The following is a 12597-nucleotide window of genomic DNA, read 5'->3' as shown; positions in this document are numbered from 1 at the left end:
GTGTCTGGCGTGTAGTGGCTAGGGCCCATAGAGGTGGGTGGCAGGAAGTGGGCAGAGGCCACACACGGAAGAGGGCAGCGCAGAGTGTGCAGGCCTGTGATGAGCTGGGCATAACCTCAGAACTCAGGACACCATCTCCGGGCTCAAGAACTTCAGCCTGTCTCCAACTGCAAAGTCTCTTTTGCAGGTGTCATTAAAAAAAAAAAAAAAAAAAAAAAAAAAAGCCGGGCATGGTGGCACACACCTTTAATTCCAGCATTCAGGAGGCAGAGGTAGGAGGATTGCCGTGAGTTCAAGGCCACCTTGAGACTACATAGTGAATTCCAGGTCAGCATGAGCTACAGTGAGACCCTACCTCGAAAAACAAAACAAAACAAGATGTGGTCTTTCGTAGCAGGCCCTGTCTGCTGTACCTGAGCTGTGGTGGTTGTGCGGCACTTGGATGGCCAGTGAACCAAGCCTGGGGTACATGTGTTGGGCTTTCAGCCCCACCAGCCTACAGGAAGGGAGAGGGGCTGTGGGTGAGGCCGTCACAGGCGGTCAGTGATTCGTCCATTGTGCTTACATCATGGAACGCAACACAGCTGACTGGCCGCGTTTGATAAACAGATGCCATTATTACCCACAGGCCGGGAATCAGGAAATGTGACCTCTGCTCTGCCCGCCTCAACTAGCCACCTGACCTTGGAGGGAGTCCTGGTGTTTCTTTAAGGGTCTCCCCCTTCAGGTCTGGCTGGGCTTAGGTGGCATTTGTTTGGTAGAACTAGCCAGTGTTTAGAGGTCATCCGTGAGGCTTCTAGGGTGTGCCCAGGAGGGGCTCCAAGGGAGTCGTGGTCTCAGAGCTGTGATCTTGCCCGCTGACCAGTCCACGCTGTAGCTGGTGTTTCTGCATGTTGTTGTGGGAGAGGAAGTGGCGGGGACGGGGCATAGAATGATGCATCTGACCTTAGAGGTGTGTTTGCCCAAGCTCACGTCATTGTTTAATGCTGCAAGCAAGCCACAAACAACAGACTAAATAACCCCCAAGAACAGTTTATACGCACATAGGGGCTGTGAAGGCGGGGGAGGTAGAGGTGGGTGGAGGGCAGAGACTGGCCGCAATGAGCTCGGGTCTGACCCTCAGGGTGCTCATCTAAGTTACTGATGTCACAGACATGCTGTAGGCAACAGAGAAATCAGTTCTATGTAAGCTTTGGCTCTTTCTTTTTTAATGTTTTTAAAAAATTGTGTCTTTTTCTTTTCCTTGGGTTCTTTTTAAAAATATATTTTGTTTATTTATTTGATAGAGAGAAAAAAGCAGAGAGAGAGAAAGGGAGAGGGAGAGAATGGGTGCACCAGGGCCTCTAGCCATTGCAAGCGAACTCCAGACTCATGAGGCCCCTTGTGCGTCTGGCTTAGTGGGTCCTGGAGAATTGAACCAGGATCCTTTGGCTTTACAGACAAAAAGCCTTAACCACTAAGAAATCTCTCCAGCCCAGCTTTGGCTCTTTCTAATGGAATCCAGGTCAATCTGGGATCTCTCTGTTTGAGGAGGTATTAGCATAAGGCACCGCCCACATCCTTCACCCGGAGTCCCATGGTTTGGCTCTCCCACCCTGCAAGGTCATTCTCACCGTGGTTTAGGAGTTGGTCACCCGGTGGTGCTGTGAGAGGTAGAATCACTCTGGAGAAATTCCTTTCCAGCTGCCTTTGGGAAGGACAGTTTCTGGGCTCCTGAGTCCACTCCAACCTTCAAACCCAGCACCTGTCTTCATCTAACCCGCTTGGGGTGTCGATGAAGGAAGGGGACAACTGCTGACCTTATCTCCATCCTTTGAGTGCTGCCTAAAATAACACCATTAGCGGGCTGAGCCAGAGCTTCCTTATCTCTGGTGTGAGCCTGCTGATAACGCGGGGCCAGTCCTCACAGAAGCCCTGGGCCCAGATGGAGAGAGGGGTGGCAGTGTGTGCCTGGGATGAATAGCACGGGCTTTCCCCCGACTGCCCAGTGGATGGCATCCCAAAGAGTGTAAACAGCCTGGCAGGCTGGACACTTGCCATGCAGCGGGACATTGGCAATGAAGTGGGCACACTTGTTGTGTGACACCCACCTAGAAGAAGCACACTGTGGTTCTGACCGTGGGTCCTCAGTCACAGGTGGGGCCTGTGAGCTCCAGGGACACCTGGGAGCTGACTGAGGGTGCAGCCCTTGGCGAGCGGTGGGTGGGCAGGGGTGGTCACTCAGCATCACGCCGCAGCCTTCCATTGGCTCACCCATGGTCACCTCTTGCCCTTATTCACTTCTCCAGCCTTGATTTGGAAACAAAGAATGGTGTGAGGGCTGGATTAGTCAATTTCTTGTTGCGACAAGGATGCGGGCAGTGATTTATGACAAAATTCAGTTTTGCCCAGCGTGGTGGCGGGCGCACGCCTTTCATTCCAGCGCTCGGGAGGCTGAAGTAGGAGGATCGCTGTGTGTTTGAGGCCAGCCTGAGACTACATGGTGAATTCCAGGACAGTCTGGGCCAGACTCAAACCAACAACAACAGTAAAAATCAGTTTTAATGGAGGAAGGGTTTCTTTTGGCTCGTGTTTCCAGGTTACATTTCCACCTTGGTCGGGGGAAGGCGTGAGCTTGAGGCCGAGCTGGTCACATTCAGGACAGTGAGAAGCGGAGAACGACGGAAGCTGCTGCTCAGACAGCTCTCGCCTGTCTGTCGAGGGCAGGCCCCAGCTCATGAGACGACAGCACCCACAGCTAAGGTGGGCTCTCCTAGCTCCATGAACCCGAACAAGATAACCTGTTGCAGGCATACACAGAGACTCGCCTGGTCTAGATAATCTCTCGGAGGACATTCTAGGTCCTGTCAAGTTGACAATTACTACGAGCCATCTCCAGGGTGGAGGGGAAACCGCACATGCAGCAGCGTTTCACTCTCACTGAGCGCTGTGGATGCGAGCTGTGCTTCTTTCCAGAACTTTCCCACCCCTACTCATAGGCGGACTTGTTTTGTTTTTAATCTTATTTTAGTAAGTAGGGATTGTTCTCTGATTCTGTGAGCCCCTCCTGCCACTGTGCCTCCACTTGTTGCAGGCTCAGCCTTCTCAGCTCCGAGATAGGGTCTCACTATGTAGCCTAGACTGGCTTCGAACTCATCCTCCTCTGGCCTCAGTCTCCCTCCATGTAGGCTCAGGTCTGTCTTGGGTGGCCACCTGCCATCTGACTGAGACATCTCATCTCGAGGTTTCTGGGCTTATATCCTCGCTCCATCTGCCAGCTGCGGGATGCTGGGCAAGGTGCTTACTTAATCTCTCTGTTAGGATCTCCTGCATAAACTCATTTTGAGTCTCCTGAGAGAGTTGGGAGGACTGAGTGAGGCATACATGCAGTGTTTAGAGGACTACCTGACTCATAGTGAATGTGGAAGAGACGTTGAGTCACCACCATCACCACCACCACCATCATCATCACAATCATGACTGCAACCATCCCACCACCATCATCAAGATTGCCACCATCCCCACCACCATCACATCCCCTCCACCATCATCAATATCACTGGGATCCCCACCACCACCATAAATATCGCCACCATCTCCGCCACCGTCACATCCCCAGCACCACCATAAATATCGCTGGCATTCCCACCACCAGCATTACCACCATCACCACCATCACCTTCCTTTTGCCCATTGTTCTCCACACTCATGATACTATTAAGTAGCTTTTGAGCAGAGAAGTGAGTACTTTACTGGCTTGACCAAGTCAAGGGACCACATCTGAAAGCAGTGGGCAGCCAGTGTGGCCACAGTTAAGCAGTGGGTGGCTTGGCCACAGTGCATGCTGTCCAGGCCGCAGGAGAGAAGCTAGGAACCCGGAGGGCCCGCCAGGCTGCTCAGAGCCCTGGGGGAACCCAGGTCAGCACTTCCCCCCACTGTTGTAAACACTTGTTTGCACATCGGTCCCCCCACACACAAGTAGGGAAACTGAGGCCGGGAAGGGGCAGGAAGTGCCAGTGGTCAGGCGGTGAGTATGAAGCAGCAGGCTGAAGGCTGGGCCCTCAGTCTTAGCTAAGGGCTGGCGACGCACCAAGCCTCCGAGTTTTCCCTTGTGAGATGAGGGAGGCTGATCTCTCAGGGCTGCTGCTGGGCGTCGGTGACCTGTGACAAGCAGCGGCTCGTCCTGCTGCTGCCCCGGGCAGGCCTGCGGGTGTCTGCTGTGCCCACGTGGCTCTGTGCTTCGTGTTTTCTGCCTACACAGAACACTGCCCATGGGTTTTTCGTCCCTCTTGCTCATACCGTGACAATGATTCTCCTGGGTCTCCGTGAGCCCCCGTGGCAGTCTGTGTGCCCTGAGGTGACAGCCTCCCCTTGACATGCTCAGCCAGCTGGTGCACAGCATGGCATCTGCGGAAAGCCCAGTTCTAGGGCCACTGGAGTTTGGCCTCCTCACAGCTGCCTTAAGTTGCTCTGGAGGCCTGGAGCTGGGTCCCCTGTACCTGGCTTGGCCCCTGTGGGAGAGATGTCCCCTTGAGGACTCCGACACCCTTGAGTGGGTGTGTCTGTCTCGTCCAGCACAGCATCCACGCGAAGCCACCCAACCACTGGGTCTACGTGGGGACGCCCTGCAGGGCTGCATAGAAGCATCCGCTTGCATTTGCAGTGGCTTATGACCACTCTCTGCTCACTTGCAGAGCTGCCCTCTGGGCGTGGGGATCCTGCTGGCCCCACGATGTCTGCACGGCAAAGCTGCACCCTACCTCAAGCCTGATGCACCTCCATCTCTAGCCCCTGCTTCTCCCTTCACCCCAACCCCAGCCCCATCCAATCAGCCCCACTTCGGAAAGTCAGTCTCAGCAGAGCTTGTTCCCCAGCCTCACTGCCTCCAGTCTGTGCTTGAACTCCCACCCAGCCTTCCCGAGCATCCCGGACCCTGCCTCTCCCCTGCAGCCAGCCTGGCTCGGCGAAGTCTCCTGCTAGACACCTGCGTCCTACCGCCTTCCCCACAGTGGGGCTTGCATGGACAATTAAGCTAGAGCCAATAATCCCATTCCTCGGGAGGTGAAGGCAGGAAGATCAGAAGCTCAAGGTCATCCTCAGTTACATAATGAGTTCTGGGGTAACCTGGGCTCCATGAGACCCTGTCTCAAAAACTAATAACAACAGAAAAAATAAATAAGTGCTGGAGACATGGCTCAGGGGTTAACACATTTGTCTGCAAAGCCTAAGGACAGGGTTAAATTCCCCAGTACACTCATAAAGCCAGATGCACAAAGTGGTGCATGAATCTGGATTCATCTGCAGTGGTCAGGGGCCCTGGCATGACCATTCTCTCACTCTCTCCCACCCCCTCTTTCATATTCTCTCTCTCTCTCTAAAATAAATAAACAGGGCTGGAGGGATGGCTTAGCGGTTAAGGTATTTGCCTGCAAAGCCAAAGGACCCAGGTTCGATTTCCCAGGACCCACGTAAGCCAGATGCACAAGGTAGCACATGAGGCTGGAGTTTATTTAGAGTGGCTGGAGACCCTGGTGTGCCCATTCTCTATCTGCCTCTTTATCTGTCTCCCTCTCTCTTTCTCTCTCTATCTCACACACACACAAATAAATAAAAATGAAATATTTTAAAAAATGAAAAGTAAAATATTTAAAATATCCAAGCATGACCACACATGCCCATAACTCCAGTGCTGAGTGAGGCAGAGGCAGGAGGGTCCCGGGGCTCCCTGGTCAGCCACTCTACTGGCAAAATGGGGAGATCCAGGCTCGGCAAGAGACCTTGCATTAGGGGAAAAAAAGCAAACGAGTAATAGAGGAGAACCCATTGTCTTCCTCTGGCCTCCACTCACATTCTTACAGGTCTGTGTGTATGTGCACACCCGTGTGTATATGCCACACACATACCTGCTACATACACCAAACAAAAAATGTGTACATGAAGTACATATGTGTAAAATAAAAATACACTGGGCTGGAGAGATGGCTTAGTGGTTAAGGCACATGCCTGCAAAGCCTAAGGACCCAGGTTCAGTTCCACAGTATCCACATAAGCCAGGTGTACATGGTGGTGCACGCATCTGGAGATTGTTTGCAGTGGCTGGAGGCCCTGGTGTGCAAATTCTCTCTCTTTATCACACAAACTCTCTCTCTAATAATAAATAAATACGAATAAATTATTAAAATATATACTGATAAGATGATACTTTAAGAGGGAAGACACTGGTCACCTCCTGCTGACCTCAAAGCAAGGTCCCAGTACTCCCTGAGGCCCCATGAGCCCTCCTCCCTCGTCTAGCCTCAACCCCCTCTCACACCCTGCCTCTGGCCTCATCCCTCAAGCGCCTGAGGCCCCTGCCTGCTCTGGCCTGCTTGGCCCCCAGACCTCATGCTTGCCAGAATGTTTCCACCCCTGCGTCCTGTTGATAAACGTCTGACAGATCCTTTCAACATCCACGTTCACATGCACTCGTTCCACTTTCTGCACTAGGGATTATTCTAGAAACAAGACATGCTACAGGAAATAGGACAGACATCACCCAGCTCTCTGACTCTCAGTCCAGGAGGGAGACAGACCCAAACAAGTGTGTGACAGCCACCAGCCCAGGAAGTGTCACCCAGGGAGGCTGACAGACAGTGGAATGTTCCCACAGGTGTGTTTGGAGGGGATGGCCCTTCCGAGAGGTGACAATGCCGCTGAGACCAGCGTGACGGGGGACCGTCCCCATCCCAGACCCCGCAGGCTTTGTCCGCAGGGAGGCAGGTACCTGTTAATGTGATTCCAAGTATTTTTACTTAAAAAATATTTAATTATTTGCAAGGAGAGAGAGAGAGAAAAAAAAATGGGCATATCAGAGCCTCTTGCCATTGCAAACGAACTCTAAATGCATGTGCCACTTTGTGCATCTGGCTTGGCACAGGCACTGGGAAATCAAACTCAAAGTGGCAGCCTTCTCAAGCAAGCAACTTTAACCGCTGAGCTATCTCTATAGCCCCTCTGTTTACTTTTATTTTATTTTTTTAAAATTTTTATTAACATTTTCCATGATTATAAAATATATCCCATGGTAATTCCCTCCCTCCCCACCCCACTTTCCCCTTTGAAATTCCATTCTCCATCATATTACCTTTACAAGGCAGTCTTCTGATCTCCATCTATGTGCTGTGGTGCACAAACCCCCCAGCATACACCCACGCATGAATAAAAAGTAAACAAAGGGAGGAGGATACTTAATAGGTTGATATTGTATATATGTAATTACAATGATTGTAATGGGGAAGTAATATGATGGAGAATGGAATTTCAAAGGGGAAAGTGGGGTGGGGAGGGAGGGAATTACCATGGGATATATTTTATAATCATGGAAAATGTTAATAAAAATTAAAAAAAAAAAAAAAAGAAGACTGCCTTGATGCTCCCTCCCCTAAGGCTGCATAAAGGCAAACCAATGGCTCGCTGAGACTTCATGACTGAGTTGAGGGAAAGCCATGAAGTGTGCTCCAAACTCTCCAATCGCGCAGCCTCCAAGTGGTGCAGTGTGCTCGAGACTGACCAGCGAGCGGCCTGCGTGTTGTCCAGTGAGCTCCAGACACAGCTTCCGTGATTCGTCACCTGTGCTGGGCTGGGCTTTTCAGTGATGCAGCTGCCTTGAGTCATCTGTTGCTCCTGGAAGCGACCCCTCACCCCGCTCTGTGAGTAGCGCTGATGAGTAAGCTCATTGGTTCACCAGAACTGATTTTGGTGTACTTGTCCTTTGACCTGTCATCGGTGCCCTATGTGGGGAGAACATGTGTGCTCATGTCACCTCAAGGTGCGGCAACACTGTCCAGTGGTGTTTGGATAAACGTGAAATGAACACTCACCAGGCAAAATATGAGTTAAAGGAGGGTCAGGGGGTGCACTGTACTGCTCCCCGAAATGACTGTACGCACAGCTTTTACTTAGGTTCAGGCAGTCAAAACAATGGAGAGTCTGAGCGTAAGACAGATCACAAGTTCACATCAGGCCAGATCATGAGTGGTTTGTTTAGGTTTATTTCATCAGGAAATCCTTGGAGAAGCTGTGAGTTTCCCCATCTTCACGAAGCTCCATCCAAGGCTCATGGTTTACCGTGTCCCCAGACCCAGCCTGTGCAAAGATTAGCCTTATTCCATCCAATTAGCTTTCCAATTAATTTGATCTCCACACCAAGGAAAGGGTTTCCTGAGAAAGCATCTTTCTCATTTCCGGTGAGTTAGTTCACTACTCTCTTCTGGCTCTTTGAAGGGAGTGGAGGGTCTTCTCTTCAGTGCTAACATTGAACCCAGGGCCTCACGCACATGCCAACTGCCCAATCCTAATCCATCGAATTTTGAATTTATTGACTTAAATCAAATCGGGGGAGGGTTCATAATCTCACCTGACTTATTAGGGGCACCGTTGGAGCTGGAGACAGAAACGTGACAAGGTGTATTCTTGTTTCAAGCCTTCGGCTGTGAGTCTGTCTGAGCATCTCCATCCTTGCTGCTGGTCCAACCTGTGTATGGAAGATGTTGCACTTCCCTCTACCAAGCAGCCCAGCTCCACTGCCAGGCCAACTACTGCTGTACCTACCCAGAATGGTCACCTCTTTCCTACTTACACAAAGGCACTGGGTGGGCTTTGAGAAGGTCCAAGAGAGAAAAATACTGTCCCAAGACTACATGGCTAGGAATGTGGCTGTGAACCTAGGTTTGTTTCCCATTCAAACCTATTCCCTACACTATTCTGCCTGTCAGTATGGTCTCCTGTCACACAGGGGAGACCTAGATCCTCCCACAGACTGATGGTGACACTTTATTCCTTCTAGCATCTGTCCTGGGCCATAAACATGACACACTCAGGGACCATGTTCTGAAAACTTCAACTAGACTCCAGAGAAAGAACATCTTGCCCAAACCTGTGTAGGGATGGATTAAAATAAAAACAAGGGACTCTGCTGTGACAACTGGGCACGTCCCATGAGCACATAGTACACTTCCTGTTCACTGGCCACTCCCAATGGGCAACCTTGATAATCCAGGAGAAAGTAGCCCCTTTGCTCTAAGGGCCCAGCAGATGGAGAAGTGACCGGCTCAGCCCTGCACTGTGCTCTGACTATGCAGACCTGAGTGAAGTGTTCACTGATGGCTTCCTCTGTAGTGCCAGTGTGATAGACCCTTGCCTTAGACTTCAAATCTAAACAAATAGGATGACCAAAAAAAAAAAAAAATCCTACAGCAGGTCTGCCCATCACCTCCTGGCCGGTTACTGAAGAGCAGTCCTTCTGGGAAGGTGCAGGGTTAGGAAGCGCCCTCCTCAGCTTCGGCAGTGCTTGCAGCTTTGTCCTTGGGCTCCTGGCTTGTCCCCTGCGATTTTCTTCCTCCCCTGCATCTGCTGGGTCATCTCTCTCTCTCCCTCCTTCTCTCTTTGGTTTTTCCAGGTAGGGTCTCGCCTTGGCCCAGGCTGACCTAGAATTCACTATGTAGTCTCAGGCTGGCCTCGACCTCATGGTGATCCTCCTACCTCTACCTCCCCAAGTACTGGGATATCAAAGGCCTGCACCTCTACACCAGGCTCCTTTTCTCTTCTTAATAGTTCTTTGAAGAAAGGCCTGTGCCTGGATCAAAGGAAATGCGTGTGTTCTCTTCCCAGGGGGCACAGAAATAGTGTGACTGGGTGTCCTGGTTTGCCCAAGACTTGCTGGTTTTGAAACAGGAAGTACTCCATCCCAGGAAATCCCCACCATGCCCAGAATCCCTCTAGCTGGACCATCTGGGTCTCTGCTCCACAGGATGGATTGTCAAGAACTGTCTGCACTTGGGGTTCCCCAAGAGCCACCCCAGGGAACACACAGTTCATCCAGGGGACTGTCCCCATTGAGAGGGAGTGAGGGAGTGAGGATTAAAATAAAAACAAGGGACTCTGCTGGGACAATGGGGCATGTCCCATGAGCTTAGGGTGACAGGAGCCCTGAAAGTAAAAACAGGAGTGTCTTTTGGCCTATCCTTGCAATCCTTGCAGTCTTCTTAATCTTCTCCCTAGATCTGTTTTTCTTTTTTTTTTCCCCACAATCTGAGCCTCTCCTGGGAATGAGGTCCCCTTTCTTAGAATTTAAATCAAATCCTGACATTGTGGTTGGTCAAGTTCAGCTCCTAGAACTTGGCATCATGGCTACTCTCTTCCTGAGCCAGCATCTAGCCCAGACCAATTAGGTGTCACTGAGGCTCACCTGAGCCAGAAGGGAGGGCCTGCCACCATAAGGTCACAGGTACACTGGCCAGGGGAGGGCGAGTCTCTCGGGGCTGGCTCCTGAACATGGAGGTCTGGCAGGCTTCCCTTGTCTCTGCCCGGCTGCGCCAAGACAAGGGAAGACTCCTGTGTCTTCCCACATGGGCTCTCTACCCCTCGTGCCCGCCACGGGGCAGGGTCTCTCTGTGATTTCTCTCCTTTTCTCTCTCAAATCTCGTTTCACATTTCTTCTGGATCCACACGGGCTCTCAGACCATACATGGGTGTCTTCATTTTCCTTTCCTTGGTTTTGTACTTTCCTAAATAAATACAATAATTTAATAGTTATCCTTCTCAGACTTTATTTTATCTAATGCTTTTGTTAAAAGTAGACACAAACTAAAGGTTTGGGGTTCAAGAACCCTGTTCCTGAACTCCTAACACCCCGTATCACCATGGCCTTCCAGGACCATGCTGACCCGGTCACTAGTGGTAGACACTCGCAAGTGTCTGGAAAAGTCCCTGTATTTCTGGAAACCTCAAAGATAAACCACACGCAGGACTGTCATTACTGAAATTGCTGGCCACAGCAGAGCTGCACAGGCCCGGTGCCTCTGTAATTATGACAGCATTTCAAAGGGCCCAGTCCAAACCAGAGCTGGGAGCTGGGAGCTGGGAGCAGGCTGGGCCTGGAGAGGAACGGCGGGGAGGAGTAGGCTGGGCATGCCTGGGCTGGTCCCTCCGCCTCTGCGTGGGTAGTGAGGCTTGTAGACAGAAGGACTTCATCAGTTCCCCGGTTTCCCTCTGGACATGGGCCTGTGGGAAAGGCCCTTCATTGAGCGAGGCTCTCTTCCTTGAACAGTCAGGCACCCTGCAGTCATAGACAGCCCCTATGGGAGGTCTTTGTTTGCATATCAGCCATGAAAGTGTTTTGGGTGACCTGGCTCATAAAGTTCAAGTAACTACAACGTCAGGGTGAGTTGAGCCTACCGCACACTCACACCAGAGCGGATTCATTTCCATGTGAGAGGAGCCTGGTCCAGGGGGTGCCATGGAGGTGTGGTGGTGGCTGTTAGAAGTGAGACCCATCCATCCCCAAGGCTCTGCGGTGGTTAGATCCAGCTCACCTGCTTGCTGACCGCGCTACTGACCCCTGGGAGGTTCACCGTTCTCATGTACAAAGTGGGTGTAATTCTATCACCCCCTGCACCAGGCTGCTGGGAGGGTGGGAAGAAAGGTAGAGACCGTGTGCCCTTTGTCATCATGGTCGCTTTCAGTTCGCTGCTCGGCAGTGGAGGCCACAGGCTGCCGTGCCACCGCTCCTCATGGGAACAGACCTTCAGTGAAACTGGGCTAAGCGAGGCCACAGTCATGGTTGCTCAAAGCTTCGGCCTGCCATGCTAAGCAGACCCCACTCTCCCACACCCTGTATCCACCCTCTGTACCCTGTGCACCCCATGGCCCAGTGGGCACTGAGCCATGGTACTGTCTGGAGGCCTAGAAGCCATGGAGCATGGCAGGGGTGTACGCTGTGTGCCTGCCTCCTGTCCGCAAGCCATGTTCCCTCCAGAAGCTGCAAGTGCTTCTGGGTAGACAGGGGTCCAGACAAGTCCACGGTCTTGATCACAGACAGGCCAGCAGCAGCGAGCTGCCCCGTATCATGGGTTAGTGGGGAAAGTGGCCAGGAGCCAGCAGCACTCCCAACACCAAACTCTTTATATATAATACAGTATAATATAATATAATAATATATATTTAGCCAGCAACAAAGTAGGCTTCCATGTGGCTTACTCATAAAATCTTTAATTTTGATTAAACCTCCTCCCCTGACCCTGCTAGACCTCGCCATTCCCGGTGTCCTGCCCCTCCTGGAACACCTTCTCTACGCCTCCTTTAAGCCCTCCCCGCTCCTCCTGTTATGAGCATGTAAGGACCAGCATATGGTCCAGGGCCAGTTTAGGATAAACAAGTTTGTTGTGAGAGTAAAAAGTGCAAAGTCAAAGCTTGTAAAAAACAAAACTAAGACTAAGCTGTGTGCGGTGACATAGTGGAGATTAGCAGGTGTGTGTGTGGAACTCTAGACAAGTAGTGGAAGGTATAAAAACCCCAGCTGCTCAGCAACCGTTGGCTCAGTCTTCCCGACACTATGACTGACTGAAAGGTTGCTCAGCAGTCCGGACCGAGACCTCCGCGAGACGCATCACCAATCTGAATTCATCTGCCCGACACGCTGTCCGAACGATCAAGACTCGGTTTGAAACACCGCGAACCGAGAAAAGACCGCGAACCGAGAAAAAAAAAGTCGCAGCACGGACCCCGCGTTGCCAGGTCGTAAAGCGTCAGAGATGTCGCAACCCAAGTCTCGCGATATCAGGTCGTATACATGTTAGACTC

Source organism: Jaculus jaculus, chromosome 8 (assembly GCF_020740685.1).
Source record: "Jaculus jaculus isolate mJacJac1 chromosome 8, mJacJac1.mat.Y.cur, whole genome shotgun sequence".
Classification (NCBI taxonomy): domain Eukaryota; kingdom Metazoa; phylum Chordata; class Mammalia; order Rodentia; family Dipodidae; genus Jaculus; species Jaculus jaculus.
This window is presented reverse-complemented; position numbering follows the sequence as displayed.